The following is a 17,220-nucleotide window of genomic DNA, read 5'->3' on the forward strand; positions in this document are numbered from 1 at the left end:
TTTCTGTGTCTATAAACTTCCCTTTTCTGAACATTTCATGTAAGCGAAATCACAATGTGTGGTCTTTTGTGTGTGGCTTCTTTCATTTAAGCATGATATTCTTGAGGTTCATGCATGATGTAATGTGTCAATAGTTTATTCTTTTTATTGCTGAATAGTATTCCATGCATAATATACCACATTTTGTCTGTCCATCAACAACTGATGAACATTTAGGTTATTTCCACTTTCTGGCTATTGTGAACAATGCTGCTATGAGCATCTGCATGAAAGTGTGTGTGTGGACATGTGTTTTTTATTTCTCTCGGGTACATAGCTAGAAGTGGAATTGCCGGGTTGTATGATAGTTTTATCTTTAACTTTTTAAGTAACTGCCAAACTGTTTTCCAAAGTGGCTGCACCACTTTACATTCCCACCAGTAACATATGAGGTTTCCATTTCTCCATATCCTTGTCAACATTTGTGGGTTTTTTTTTATTTTATTATATTTATTTATTTTATTATAGCCATTCTTGTAATGTGAAAGAGTACCTCATTGTGATTTTAATTTGCACTTCCCTAAGGTCTAAGGATATTGAGTATCTTTTCATGAGCTTATTACCCATTTGCATATCTTCTTCAATGTACCATATAGGCTTCTTTTTGATTGGGTTACTTGTCTTTACATATATTATCTGTTTTACAAAATCAATAAATACTTAGATAATTACCCTTTTTATTGGACTTCGACCCTTCCTGCATTTCTGTTCTTCCTTCTGGGATCATGTTTTCTTCTACCTGAAAACTCCCTTTGGTAGGATTTCTTTTAATACGGTCTGCTGACAACAAGTTCTCTAGGTGTTTTGTTTGTCTGAAAACACCTTTATTTAACCTTTGTGTCTTAAGGGACTTTCGCTAGATGTGGAATTCTAGGGGGCTGGCATCTTTCTGTGCTCTAAGGATGATGTTCCACCGTTTCCTGGTTTTCACTAGATCATTAGGGAACTCTGCTATTTGTCTTGTTGTTCTTTTGAAGGAAATGTCTTATTTCTTCTGAACTTCTCTTTGTTTTTGGTTTTCTTAAGTTTTATGATGGGCTGGGCATGGTGGCTCATGCCTGTAATCCCAGCACTCTGGGAGGCCAAAGGAGGAGGATCATTTGAGCTCAGGAGTTCAAAACCAGCCTGAGCAAGAGTGAGACCCCATCTCTGCTAAAAATAGAAAAAATTAGGCAGGCATGAAGGCATGTGCCTGTAATCCCAACTACTTGGGAGGCTGAGGCAGGAGGATCGCTTGAGCCCAGGAGTTTGAGGTTGCTGTGAGCTAGGCTGATGCCACGGCACTCTAGCCCAGGCAACAAAGCGAGACTCTGTCTCAAAAAAAAAAAAAAAAAAGTTTTATGATGATGTGCCCGTGACAGTCCTCTTTGTACTTACTGTATTTGGAGTTTGTAGAATTTCTTGGGTCTATGGCTTGATGATGTTCGTTGGTTTTGAAAAATTCTTGGCCACTATCTCTTCAAATATTGCTCCTGTTCTGTTGTCTCTCTTCTCATTCTGGAACTTCAATTACACATATTAGATCTTTTCAACATGTACCATATGTGTCTTACCCTCTTTCTGTATTTGCCATCACTTTTTTCTCCTCATGCTTCAGTGTGTATATTACCTGTTGATCTTCCAAAGGTTGCTAATCCTCTTTTCTGTGTCTAATCTGTTGTTAAACCTGTATATTGAGTTAATGTCAGCTAAAGTATTCGTCAGTTCTAGAGCTGTCATCTGATTTTTTAATAGATTCTAGTTCTTTGATAAAATTATCCATCTTTTCTTCTATTTTGTTAAGCATATTAACCACAATTATTTTAATGTCCATGTCTATTATAAGTAACTCCAAGTCTTTGCCTTGGTTTGGGTTTATTTGGCCCTGTTTCCTAGCAGGCCTGGACTTTTGTATTGGATGCCAGCGATTGTGAATGACCAAGTATAGAGAGAATTTGAGGCTCTGGTGAATTACATCTTCCTCCAGAGAAAACTTGTTTTGTTTGGGGTACAGTGGAGGCAAATCACTGAATCCAGATGAGGACTGAGGAATTTGGAGCTGGGACTCAATCTTTTCTGAGGGCTGCTCTATTTTCAATTCACTCTAACTCCTAAAATATAGCCATTCCAGGACACTACCTGGAATTACCAGGGACTGTCCTCTTGGCAGACCCTGATTTCAATATTGTCTGCCCAGACCCATGAGACCCTGCTTGGCTTTCCTGTCTTTTAGCTAGGTTTCTTTTCAATGTCTTAGCTCTCAGCTCCACGCAGCTTACAACTGCCAGATGCCTTAAGGGGGCAACACAGCAGAATACTGGACTAACGTCACTGGGCTTTTCTTCCCTCCACCACCTGGTTCCCTAGTTTCTGCCTTGGTAGCTCCTTGATGTTCTCAAACACATGAATTTAGTCGCTATTGGTGGTAGTGGTGACAGTAAGTTTTGTTTGTTTTTATTTGGGGCCAGTTTTCCTGGTTGTTCTCATTAAGGACATTTGTCGGCAACAAGTTTCTCTTCCATTATTGGAAAGAAAATCTGAAACACAGCTGCACTTGTTCTAAAGTGCCATTTGCTGCCAAAACTCCAAAATCCAGAGCCCCCAGGAAAGGATGCTTCCTGGGAAAGAATATACAAATTCCATTTGCTTTATTTAAGCACTTGCCAAGAAATCACTGTCCCTGACTTGATTTGCCAACATCTGGGGCTACCAATGTGAAAAGTAAGCAGAGAAGAGACCTGTCCAACCTAAACATGAATCATAGCATGGGTGACCATGTGTTGAGGACCAAAGACTCCCTGAGCTGTTCCCGATTCATCTCCAGCATATAGTAGATAATAAATGCTTGATAAAGCGGAGGGAGTTGTTTGAAAGGGCGTGTGGGAAGGGCTGAAAGAGCCTCATCTTCCCACATACTACTGGTCGACTACTACATGCAGATCTGCAGATCGTTCTCACTTAATATTATAGATGCATTTCAGAACTTTTAGGTATAAATAAATTACATATTATCAGATATTTAAAATGAATTCTATTTAAGAATCTTTGCAACAACTCATTCTGCATTTTAAAAAAATTGAACTGAACACAAATAAGCTCCCATTAAGAGTAGCGGCAAAAATTTTTTCAACCCCAGTCACATATGCAGCACTACATGTGTTTTTTCCTATTAATTTTTCAGGTCACTCAGTCTCTCTTCTGCTGCGTCCAACCTATATATTGAGTTAATTTCAGTTATAGTATTTTTCAATTTTAGAGTTGCCACCGATTGCTTTTTATGGATTCTATTTCTATGATACATTATCTGTTTATATCATAAAACTAGAATATATAGTGTATATCCTATACTGCATATTACATATATACACTAGGATGACAGATACATATCAGATAATATATATATTCTAGTATATATATTCTAGTTTTCTGATGATATACATATCAATTTGCATAACTTTATACACAAACATATATAATGTTATTCACTCTTTGAGACTTTGAAAAGGATGTACAAGTAATTATCCCCATCCTACAGATGGGGAAATTGGGGCTCTGGGGTGTGAAGTGGCTTGCCCAAAGCTTCAGCCAGTAGTGTCATGGTCAGCCGTTAAATTCAAACCTAACTCCAAAGTTCGTGTTCCATCTACCATCCCATGCTGTAAACTCTAATATTTATATCATAGGTTGTCTTAATTCAAGAGCCAACTACACATGTGTTGGGGTTTCTATGCCAGCGCTAGCACTGTCTGTTAGAAACGTAATTTCCCATCAGTGAGTGGGAGATCAGTGCACGAGCTCCCTGAACCCTCCACACCTCGCTTGCTCAGTTCCAAGCCATCACGTGACATCCCCAAAGGCCAGAGTCTTGGACGACATCCAGAGTTCTCTTACATAGACTAACAGCGGCACAGGACATCAGTCAAGATCACAGGCTCTATTGCCAGACTACTTGGGTTTAAATCCCAATTTCTAGCCTTCCCAGCTGTGACAGCTTGCTCAAGTCTCTTGCACTTTTCTGAGCCTCACTTTCTGCATTGGAAAATGAGAACAACAATAGTTCAGCTTGTTGGGAGGATTAAATAGCAGAATATATGTATAGGCTTAGCACACATAAGTACTGAAGGCTTATTACTATACTAGTACAATTCCATTTCATCTCAAGGTGAAAACACTCAGCTAACATTCGCAAAGGGCAGCCCTGTGCTGAGTTTAGGGACTAGATTGATGAGCAAGACCCAGTTCCCACCTTCAAGGAGATCTCGGTCGCTCAGAGGAGATGGGCAAAGAAACACGACCCAAGCAGACAGAGTGAGTCTTGCCGGAGGAGTAAATACAACGATTGGGAGAACAGTGGTCAGAGCAACTGCTTCCAGCATTGGGTCTTAAAGGATAGAAATGATTTCAACAGGCAAAGAAAGAGAGAGAAAAACAGCAAGCCAAAGTCACGGTCATGTGACATGCCTGGAAAGGAGGACTGACAGTGTTCACCACCAATCCCATCTCCTCCCGGGAACCATTGCGGGAGGTTTTCCAGCAGCGTCTACCACCCGCATTCATTTGTTCCACTTGCAGGAATTTCACAGACTTTGGCAAAAGCACAATTGATATTAAATTTATGTAAGGATTTGCCACCAGCTGAGCTGCAGGCTTATCTTTCTCACAGCTGCCTTTTGTAGACAGCCCTTTCCAGAAGCTTCTGCGGGGAGTGAAGTCTCAAGGTGATGGCTCCTCTCACCTCCCCAGTGGAGGTTTACAGAAAATCTGAGGCATGCTTCGTCCTTGAGACAATTCAGCCTCCCTTTATACTTTGTCACAATTTATCTGGCAGAGAGGCAACAGTTGCTTTTGCTCCTGTGACCTGAGCAATAATTCATGGCTGTTCCTTATCTGTTATGCATCTACTCTATACTAGTTACCAGGGAGAGAAACGCCTATGTTATTAAAAAGGATTGGTACAGCTATTCCCATTTATCCAAAGGTGGAGAGATATGCTTGGTAATTTTACTTCAGACTGGTTTCCCCTTCGGGACTGTATAAAATCACATCTTTGGCCTCTTGGTGGTTTTCTTTTAAGGATTCATCCATCCATCCATTCATTCATTGATTCCCACACAGTGGTAAGGGCATCAGCCTTAGAAGAATTCAGATCTGGGTTAGAAGACCTAATCTGCCACTAACCAGGCATGGGGCTTAGGAAAGTTACTCCACCTTTCTGAACCTCACTGGGTCACAATATCAATCAAACGAGCACAGCACCTGCCACATAGCAAGTACTCAATGAATGATTAGCTATTATTCTCACCATTAAAGTGATCATTCAACAAATATTAGCCTGTCATGAGGGCAGGATTTGGGTTTGTTCTCTCCACAGCTGTGCCCATAGCATCTAGAACTGAGCCAGGCACAAAGCACAGATTCAATAAACATTTGTCAATGAATGAATGAACACTGACTTTGTACCAGATCCTGCCAGACTTGGTGGATATTTTTTAATAGTGGGAAAAAATGCAATGTGGGATCCTAAATGGGACCCTGAAACAGAAAGAAGACATTAATGGAAAAGCTGGTGAAATCCAAATAAAGCCTCGATATCTTTTCTCAGTGTCTATTTTTTTTCCTTTTTTTTTTTATTTCAGCTTATTATGGGGGTACAAAAGCTCAGGTTATATATATTGCCCATGTCCCGCCCATGCCCCTGAGTCAGAGCCTCAAGCGTGTCCATTCCCCAGACAGTGTGCCTGGCACTCACCATGTAGTCATACCTCCATCCCCTCCCCCAACCCCTCAACTCCCCAAGTCAGCACCTTCAAACATGACCATTCCCCAGACGGTGCATAATGCACTCATCATGTAGGCATACACCCATCCCCTCCCCCCACCCCCAGAGATTGAAGATATCAGTGTCTATTTTTTAATTATGTTTTAAATTTGGAATCATTTTAGAAAATTATCAAATGAGACTTTCAGAAGAAAAAGATTCAAAGAGGACCAAAAATATATATGCATGGTATCATCCTTCCCAGATTTTGGAACAGTTCAGACAGCAAACATTTATCAACAAACCCATTTTACTGGCGATTGTGAGTCAGACCCAGAGCCAGACTGCCTGGGTTTGAGTCCTGGCCCTCCCGTTTCCTAGCTGTGTTACTATGTCCAACTAGCTCCTCCCCTCTGGGCCTCCATTTCCTCATCTTTAAAATGGGGATAAAAATGATGCCTATCCCATGGTGATGACATGAGAATTTATTGATTTAATATGTTTAATGAGCCGAGAATTGTTGCCTAGTACATATAAGTGAAGGTAAACTACTTAATAACCTTATTCCTTCTTGTACAGACGAGTTATTAAACGTAAAACTTAAGCTGCATATTTTTGTAAGGTATTTCATACAAATACATTTACCAATCAGAAAATTTAATTGTGGGACATTTGCATCCTGATTTTTGATTCTGAAATAGCTTAGTCTAAGCCTGTAAGAAGAATTAACATTAATATGCCAGGGGCCAAACACACATACACACACACACACACACACACACAAATGACAGTCATTGGGGATTGTCCCTTTTTTTATTATCCATCCATGTCCTTGATCTTCTCTCACTAGTCTGGATAATGGAGAAGTCAGGATACCGTTATAATGCATGAGTGCTTCTGGCTTAATCTTCCCTGAGTCTGCAACACTAAGCCTCAACTCAGCACCTTTCAAGAAAAAGGTACGTGTCCGTGCGTGTGCACAAGAAAACACACGCCCCTCTGGCTGAAAAACATTGGCAGTTCCCAAAGAAGCAATTTGCTTCAGTCACACCCGGCCAGGTTTTCCTGCACCACAAAACACAGCAATCAAAACATGTCAGGGAAGCTGCACTGCTATTTGGAGGGAGAATTACTAATTTGTGTTTAAGGTGTACAAATCAAATCATAGCCGTGTACTTGGACCATTACAGTTGTGTAATAAAAATATGGTAACTGCTTTTATTTTGCAAAAACTATCATTTCCTTAGATTTTGCAATTCACTAACATTAATTGACACAATTGGATTCTTCTAGCATGAAAGGAGATGAATGGCTCTTCATTATTTAATCAGGGGAAACCTCGATGCCCAGAGCACAGGATTTTATTGGAATATGGAGCTGCTTCTTGCTTCATTCAAGTCCAGACAAGTAAGACAGGCTTTGCAGGGCAGGAAAAAGTCCCTGAAGGTCTAGAGCCCAGGACTTCCGAGGCCTTGGGGCAGATCTGTGGGAGTTATCTTGGCTGGCCAAGAGGGGTCAGTCTAGGACCTCCTAAGAACCATTGGACTTTTCTCTTTCCAACCCACAACTGAGTGACTATATGGGATGACTAGGAAAGCACAGATTAAATCTGGCACTTTGCTCTAGAATATCAGTGCTGCAAGACCTAGGCCAGACGCTACTGCCTCAGTAAAACCTTCTCCAATGACTCTCACACTTTGCTTGTGTTTCAAGTGTAGTACCTTAGTTTACCTACCTATTGATAAACTCCCCCACAAGACTGGGATCCACAAGGACAGGGACTGTGTCTATGTTTTCCCAAAACCTAGCATAGCAACTGTCACAAAGTAGGTGTTCCATGGAAGAGGGGGCAAGAGAAGGGGAAGAAGAGGGAGAAATGGCCTAGCAGGTCCCATTGTGTCAGGCGGCTATTGCTGCAGTAAGGCTGGGTAATGACGCCCAAGCCCAGTGGCTTATGAGAAGCATTTATTTCTCACCTGTGGACCTCCAGGTAGGCTACACCGTGTTGCTGTGGACTGGTTTGGCTTCAGGCTGCAGGTTGGGTTCAGATCTACCACATGGAGAAGCAGCTTCTCCAGGGCGTGTTCTTCTCACATAGCAGAAATGTGAGACATTGAGCTAAATCATACCAGCACGTTTAAAGTTTCTGTTTGAATCCTATCCACCAACATTTCATTGGCCAAATCAAATCATATGACCAAGTCCAACATCAAATGGCAGGGGGAGGGGCAGGACTTTCCATCTCTGCTGCTGAGATGCAGAGCAAATCTGCATGGCAAGGAGTGTGGATATATATTTTTTTTTCTTTTTTTTTTTCTTTTTGAGACAGAGTCTCACTCTGTTGCCTGGGCTAGAGTACTGTGGCGTTAGCCTAGCTCACAGCAACCTCAAACTCCTAGGCTCAAGTGATCCTCCTGACTCAGCCTCCTGGGTAGCTAGGACTAGAGGCATGCGCCACCATGCCCGGCTTATTTTTTTTTTTTTTCTATTTTTAGTTGTTTGGCTAATTTCTTTCTATTTTTTTTTTAGTAGATATGGGGTCTTGCTCTTGCTCAGGCTGGTCTCGAACTCCTGAACTCAAGCAATCCTCCCACCTCGGCCTCCCAGAGTGCTAGGATTACAGGCATGAGCCACCGCACCCAGCTGATTTATATTAATATACAGGAAGGGAGTGAAAAGGGACCAACAGAGGGCAATGGTTAAGCATTACGCTCCAAAGTCAGATTGCCTGAGTTCAAATCCCGGCTCCAGCCCACTAAGATTGTGCCCCTGGGGATGTGACCCAAACACTCAGTGCCTCGGCTTTCCCAGGTAACAAATGGACATAACAGTAATACCTATTTCAGGGGCCTGCTCTGAGGGCCTAATGAAAATGGTCCATGCAAAGCGTTTAGCACAAGGTCTGGTCCTAGCATGTGCTCAGTAAATTCCACCTGTAAGTTTAATCCTCTCCCTTCCTCGCATCGGATCTTCTCCCAAAAACACCAGACTTCCCAGTCCCCATCCTTTCCTTATGCCAACCCACCTGTGGACAGGCTCCCTAGTTTCTCCCCAGTTGGTCCACCTATTTTATGCCATTCATACGATCCTTTTATTAACACCAAGTAGATCTTTAGTAGCTGCTCAAAGTGCCCTCAGACGTCAGGCTCACAGCCAGCCCCAGAGCCCCAGGCTGACATTGACGTGAGCTTCACCAAAGTCATTCTGCCCATAAAGAAGGTGTCGCAGTGATGGATGGCTGCAGGCTTCCGAGCTGCAGTGTGCCTCCCGGACAATCCATCTTTCCCTGGAAGCCAGAACACAGCCGTGAAGATAGAGAGCGCAGTGGGAGTCAACCTCACTCCCCGGTGGATGCACAGGGTACAGCAGCAGCCTGAATTTTCAACTGGATTAAATCAAGACAAAGGCGTTCACGACAAAACACGGGTAGGTGCCTCACAGGTGCCACTCCTGGGTCCAAGGGGCCCAACCCCACATTAGAATCAAAGAGCCTTGAAGCGGAGCCATATCTCGGTCACCAGCTGGCTCAGCACTGCCTTCTCAAAACTGTTTTACAAACCAGAAAGCTAATGTGCAGGGGGAGAAATCTCTCCAGTCCGCAGCTAGTTTGGGGACAGAACAAGAATTAGAATCTATCCCATTAGGGCTCTTTCTCCAAAATTAGATATCAGGAAAAAGAAAAAGATTTTCTTAAATGGAGCATTTTTTTTACTCCAAAGAATCTACTCATTCAAAAATTAAAGATTAGAATATTTTATAAGAGGGTGGTGCTTAGCTCACTTTGAAGAATTCTCCTACCTGGAACGTCACCCCTCCCCTCAAATATGGCCAGGACCTTCACCACCACGCAAAGCCTGTTGGTTGAATATTTTATTTAGAACCAGAACACTGTGTTTTGTAATTGTTTTTATTATGTTAGCCATACATAGTACAGACAACGGTATTCTGGATGTGGTGAGTTTCTAAACTCTACTTCTAAAGTCGTTCCTTCCTGATTTCCAGTTCAGAAAACTAGTGAGAAGCCTGGTTCCAAAAGCAATACTGACTCCGTGTGACCTTGGGCAAGCCACTTACCCTTTCTAAACCTCGGTGTCATCAGAATAAAAGGAAAAGAGAAACAGTTTCCAACTCGTAAGGATTCAGCGAGATGCTACACAGAGTGCCAGGTGTATAGCAAGTTCTCAGACAAAGCTGTTACTACGGTTGTGGTTGTCACCATCATGGTCATGTCATCATCCAGGACCCAGCAGGAGGAAGTAAGACAATGGGATCATCCTCCACCCACATTGCTTAACAATATGGGAAAGCCCTCCCAGAAGAATCCCAGATGCTGCATGTTTTTACAGCCCCAGGTTGCTAGTTTGCAGAAATCTGATCTTCCCCTGAAACCTGAGCAATGAAACTTCTGACCGCTCTACGGGAACATGCCCTCTGGCCCCTCAGCTCTGTGGTTGAGAGTCTGAACTCCGATGGAGTCAGGTTGGAATCCCAGCTCTGCCACTGACTTGGCCCTCCTTTCTGTTCTTTGAACATACTACCAGGCTTGTTCCCACCGTAGTGTCTTTGCACAGGCTCCGCCTGGAATGCAACCCTGCCTTCAACCCTGCCTCCTTCATCACTCAGGTCTCAGCCCAATGTGGCCCTTGTATAGCAGCCTCTGAGTACCGTGAACACTGTAGTCCCTTCCACCCTGCACATCCACTTTCCTCTGTCTTAATCACCGTGCAACCTTGTAAGTATCTGAATATGGGTTTGTTTCTGGCTTCCCCACTAAGATGTAAGCTCCGTGGGGACAGGGACCTTCTCCATCCTGTGTCCATGGTCTTGCCTATGCCTAAAAATGTGCCTGGCTCAAAGCAGGCCCTCAACCAAGAGCTGCTGAATGAAAGAATGGAACAGTAAAGTTGGGATTTGGACACAGGTCTTTCTGGTGGTGCAAAGACCAAGATCTCAGCCTACCTCCCCTGGCTCTTTGTCCGGCTGTTCCTAACCCTGCCTTCTGCTGTGACACACAGAACAAAACACTTCTTCCTTTGTGAAACTCTTCAGGTGTCTGAAAACAGCTCCTACGGCCCATTTTTAAGTCCTCTGTGAAACACCCTGTCATGCTTAGCTGTGTTTCACACAAAAAGGTTTCAAGACCTGGTTTAAGGTCCCTGTGTGACCCTCCGATTCCTCAGGGTCCTTCCTCTCCAATTGCCCTAGGACTACGTGCACCCTGGGGAAGGCAGACTGACCTTCCCGTGGGTCTATTAGCACAGGCACCTTGACATTCCTCTTCTATTAACAAGCCCCAAGTCTGTATAATGTTTAATCTTAAAAGGCTTCTGAAAGGGCTTTATGGAGCAGGGAAATTGAGTCACACACAAAAACAAGAAGGCCACTTGAAGACACTGAAAATATGGCATCTCTTTATCAGCATAGCTGCCATGCTGCAATGACAGAATCCCGCATGAAGGTTTTCATGGAAAGTGATAGGGACTTTACTTTTAGCTACTTTAAGACAAATCCATATTTAAAAAATGTATATTTTTGCAGGTTTTTTTCTTTGAACACAACAGCAATATTAACCTTTGAAAGGGAGTGAAAATCATAGATGATGAATGTTTCTTGTCTCCTTAGCTATTCCCCTTGAAGCCCTAACTTGGAAAAATGGCAAATGAGGAGGATGCTATTTTAACTGTCACCGCAATATTAAATGTAATCTGTCACTCACGCCAGCAGTTCGTCACCTTAAGATACTGATTTGTGCTCGGGAAAATTTACAGCCATTTATTGCAGTCATGCACTGAAGTTCCCAGGAGATTTCTTAACTCTTAAAACAAAGATAAATCTTCCTTTCATTTTCAGTGCCTGGTTATTTTTACTCATTAATAAGACGGACCTGTAAGTTTCACTTTAATCAGGACCCAATGTCACTCTCCATGTGTGTACACGCCTTTGCACAAAGGAGGCTTGAAATCAGGGAAAAGGCTGAGGAAAAGCAGAAGAAAGTCATCGCATGACTCAGAAACACAAGTGGGGGTTGTTCATCGCTTCATCCTTGTGTTAAACATTAAATCAGAAAATTTCAAGGTGAGAAAGGAAAGTGCCTCCATGTCATGTAGGCAGGAATGCCAACGAACGAATGGTAAGCACCTGTTCTCCCAGCAGGGATGGACAGTGTTCATCGGTGGTCTCAGTCAGCCAGGGCAGAGCCAGACTGGTGTGTCCCTGCCCTGCCCACTGTGGCAGTAATGGCACAGTGAGCTCAGAGCACAGGGAAGCACCAGGTGCTGTCAGAGCCAGCAGCACCCCGACTCAGTTTGGGGGAGAATTGGTGAAAGCTTCTTGGGAGAAATGACTTACAAGTGGAGACCCAAGCCTAGTAATTTTAAGACTGTATAGAGGCGGGGTCAGATCTAGACTCCTCAAAATGAAAAATATAAAGGTAAAGAAGGAATGTTATCAAACCAAATCACTGGTCTTCCCCACCACCCCACACATGGCCCTCCCAAGTCTCTACCGTCTCAGTCAATGGCCACTCCATCGTAGGACCACTCAGGGCAGACACCCTGATGGTCAGCATCAACTCTGCTCTTGTTCTCGCATCCCAACATTCAATCATCAGCAAATCCTGTGAGCGCTGTCTTCGAAATATATCCTGACTCTTGTCCTGTCTCCCTGTGCTGGAGTCCAATTCACGGCCACACTGGACTGGACTCCCTGCCTCTGTCCTCTAATTCTTGTGGTCCATCGCCAACACAGCAGCCAGAGGGGGCTTTGAACTTGTATGTCAGTCAAGGCACTTTTCCGTTCAAAGGCTTCTCACAGCACCCATTTCACCCATAAGAAAAGCCAAGTTCCTTTCAATAGTCTGCAAGGTCCTAGCGATCTCCATATCTCAACCCAAAGCACCTCTCCGCCCTCCCCCTTCCTACTTCTTCCTCCTTGTTCACTCCGTACCTCGACATTCCTTAATCTATGCCAGGGTCTTTACACCTGCCATCTCATCTGCCAGGAGCACCTGCTCCCAGGTACTCACACCTCTTTCAGATCTTTGCCCAAATGTCACCTCCACATTGAGGCTTTCTCCAACCACCCAATTTAAAATTGAACCCAAGCCCCCACATCCCCATTCCCCTTTGATGCTTTACTTTGCTCTCAAAGATAAGAATATTCTTTCAACATAACCACAATAGATTATCTCACCAGGTGGGAAACTTTTTGTAACTACAGAAAAGTACAAAGAACTACACCAGCCATAGGAAAGGAATGAAGTCCTGACACCTGCAGCAACATGGATGAGCCCTGAAAACATTCTAAGTGAAAGGAGCCCGTCACACACAGGCCACGTCACCTATGATCTCATTTACACGAACTATCCAGAAGAGGTAAATACACAGCTACAAAAAGCAGATCAGCGGTCACCTAGGGCCGGGGGTGGGGGGGTGGGATAGAGAAGTCAAGGGTACCTAAAGAGCACAGGGGTTTATGCGAGGTGATGAAAAGGCTCTAAATTTGACTTTGCTGATGGTTGCACATACCTTTGAATATACTAAAAACCACTGAATTACACACTTTAAATGGGCGAATTGTATGGTATATGAATTAAATCTCACTAAAGCTGTTTTTAAAAAAAGAACAAAAAATAAAGAAAGAAAGAAAGAACTATATCACCCAGAATTAAAACGTAATCACTCTGTTTCAGCTTTTTTTAATAAAAGAAAATATTACTGACATTTAATTCCCCTTCATAGCCTTTTAAATTTTGTTACATTAAAAAACTTATTTAAAATGTTTTATTTGTAGTTTGAATACCAAACCCCACCCCCAGTCTTCCCTCTGGAACTTTAGTCCTCATTTACATGGATTTATTTTGAGGGGCCTTTCCAGTCCCAGCCACCTTGGGATGACAAGGGTCTCAGAGAACCACCAAGTCAAGGCGTGTAGAGGGGCTGGAGCAGGTCTGGAAGCAGTGAGCACCCAGAGCAGTTAACTACGCTGGACCCTTGAACACCACAGGTTTGAACCGTGTGGGTCGAGTTATAAACAGATGTTCTTCCACCTGTGCCACCCCTGAGACAGCAAGAGCAGCCCCTCCTCTCCCTTAGCCTACTCAACTCAAAGACGATGAGGATGAAGACCTTTGTGATGATCCACTTCCACTTAATGAATAGTAAATATGTTTTCTCTTCTTTATGATTTGCTCAGTAACAGTCTACTCTCAATAACTAGCTTACTTTATTATAAGAATACAGCATATAATACATATACAGCATATATGTTAATCGACTGTTATTGGTGAGGCTTCTCTCTGGTCAACAGTAGGCTTTAGTAGTTAAGTTTTGGGGGAGTCAAAAGTTACACGCAGATTTTTCTACGGGGGGTGTTGGCACCCCAACCCCTGCGTTGTTCAAGGGCCGACTGTGTCCCCATTCCAGCTGCTGTGTGCACACTGCTCTGAGCCGGACACCTGACCAGTACACCTGGGTAGCCCACCAACCTCATTCGTTAGAGTCTAAGTCCTTCTGCATCTGCTATGGCTGACCAGTGTTCTAAGCACTAAACTTCAGAAATAAAATCGTACAGCTTTAGATAACACTACCAAAAGTAAGCAAAAACCTTCCAAGAGAGCCAGATTTCTGGCCCGAACCGGGGAGCTCTGGAAGGTGACCCTGCCTCTGGCTCTGAAGTCGGACAGGGTGTCCTCATGCCAGCTGCCCCGAATGGCCCCACCAGCCTCCAAGGCTGTGACTTGCTGAATCATGTCTTCTCAGGGTGACCAGCAACTGTGCATTTAAAGCTGTCAAAATCTGGGCGAGAAGGTAACCCCAGGCTGTGCTTAACCATGACTAACTGTCCTCACTCAGGGACAGACCACAGCAAAAATCCAAAGCACAGCATGCACGACTGGCTCAGCCAGGTGGTGCTGAAAAGCAGCCCCAAATAAACCCTTCCCCTAGCAAGCCAGGTGCAGAGTGTAGCCATCCAGATAGAAATGTGATCCCAGGGGATATTACCAAGGGATTTCCAACGGGAAAGAGAAATACCAGCACCTTCTCCCTCTGAGAGTCCATTCATTCGGAACTCACAGAGCACCAGGTTGGAGGCCAGGAGGTAAATAAACACAGGCCTGGCTTTCCAGTGGCCCATTGCCCGACTCACACATGTTCTTTCTGGATGTCCACAGGAGCCAGAACTTTCCTGGAAGAATATAAGAGGGGAGGAACTGATGGTCCATGAAGAAGAGACAGAGCCATGTCTTAGGGCCATGGATTTCCCCAAAACACCACAGAAACAGCAGAGAAAGGCAGGGCCCAGGCACCCAAGGGTGAGATTCTAAGCCCCTCTTTCCCCAGTTCTTCTTCACCATCAGATTCAGACCCTGGTAACTTATTGCAGCATTACATGTGTCAGACCCTGCACAGAGTAGCAAAGGGATAAGAGAGATGGAAAAATCCCATTCCCTGGTCTCAAATGGCTCATGACCTGATTGTAGACTGCAACAAAAATGGAAACAATGATAGTGCAAGGCAGGACAAAGTGTGAGGAAGGGATTACAAAGTACAAAGATAACAGGATATGATTCCCAGACTTCTGGGTTTCATAGAACAGAAAGATACAAAAGAACTTGGAGGAGATGCTCATGGATTAGAACAGGAGTCAGTAAACTACAGCCCATGGCCAAGTCTGGCCCACTGCCTCTTTTTGTAAATAAAGTTTTACTGGCACACAGCCACAATCATTCACTTGCATATTACCTATGGAGGCTTTCACATCATAATGACAGAGTTGAGCCGTTGTGACAGACACCATCTTGCCTGCAAAGCTTAAAATATTTACTATCAGGACCTTTACAGAGAAAGTTTTCTGACCTCTGCATTAGAAGATTCGATATTGAAAAGATACATATTCACAAACTGACCATGAATCAATAAAATCCTAATAAAATTACATTTGGATTTCACTGTGAATATTGATAAACTGAGTATAAAAGGTAGTATGCAAATGCAAAGCACCAGAACACATACAGCATCACATTTCACCTAGATTACTCAAAACTAGCAACTAACATTCCTGGCCCTGTAATCCGTTCCCCACACAGAAGCCACAGTGATTCTTTAAAAGCTGGAAGTCAGAACCTGTCTTTCCTCTCTCAAATGCCCAAGTCCTTACAGCCCTCTGTGGAGCTCTTCCATTTCCTGTTCGTCTCATCTCCCAGGATCCCAGTCCCCCCTTCACCCACCTCAAACACAGCAGGAGCCGCCTCCCCTGGAGGCTTTGCATTAGCTGCTTCCTCCCTAGATATCTGCACAGCTCCCTCCCTTCCTCTTCCTCACTTTGCTCAAATTCCGCCTTCCCAGCCAGGCCTCCCTGGACCACTTTATTTAATAAAGCGACCTGCCCCCCCACTTCCCCCCCTCCACCCACCATACTCCCAAGTTTCCTTAAGTTTTCCACTTTCTCTTTTTTCCATACCCTAACACACTATATAATTTATATATAATTTACTTACTTTGCTTATTTTTTATGATCTATTTCCCCTGCTGGAGTACCAGCTCCAGTAGGACAAGGATCATTGTCTACTTTTGTTTATTCACATATTCCAAACAGCTACAGGAATGCCTGGCACATAGTAGGTGCTCCACAAATATTTTCAAGTGAATATACTTGTGGTATTGTCCTTGGGTTTCTCTTTTTGTGGCAGATGGACATTGGGAACCACTGAGAAGTTCCAGTCAGTTTGGGGTTCCCAGAAAGAGATCTCAGAGACTCTCGATATTGCCGTAAGTCACCTGATATTTACTGAGCGCCTATTCTGAGTCACACGCTCTCCAGGCACTCAGGATACAGCAGTGAATGTAAAAGCCTGCCCCTGGGAAGGCCACTTGCTAGAGGTAGGAGAGAGAGAAACAGCTACACAACGAGGTCACTTCAAAGAGTGAGGAAATTTGAGGTATGTGGATGCGCTAAAGCATAACTGGGGAGGGGCGGTGCCACTTTAGATGGCAGTGAAAGAAGGAAACAGACATGCAGTCGTGGGGGAGGGGGACAGAGAACACTCTAGAAGTGATGGAAGCCTTTGGAAAGTCTGTAATCTCTCTCTCTGCTGGGTGGAGAACAGTCTGAAAGTGGGCAAGAGTGAAACAGCTCCTGCAGGACAGGCAGGACAAGGGTGGAAGAAAGTCACCAGCAACGAGGAGCTGCCCTACTTTTTATTCTTTCAGTGGAGAATGGTATTTTCCCCCCAGCTTTATTAAGGTATAATTGACAGATAAGAATATGTTTATGATGTACAACATGATGCTTTGATACACAGGCATATCTTAGAGATACCGCGGGTTTGGTTTCAGACGACTGCAATAAAGAGAATATTGCAATGAAGTGAATCCCAGGAATGCTTTGGTTTTCCCAGTGCATATAAAAGTTATGTTTACACTATGCTGTAGTCTATTAAATGT

This window comes from Lemur catta, chromosome 3, assembly GCF_020740605.2.
Source record: "Lemur catta isolate mLemCat1 chromosome 3, mLemCat1.pri, whole genome shotgun sequence".
Taxonomy (NCBI): domain Eukaryota; kingdom Metazoa; phylum Chordata; class Mammalia; order Primates; family Lemuridae; genus Lemur; species Lemur catta.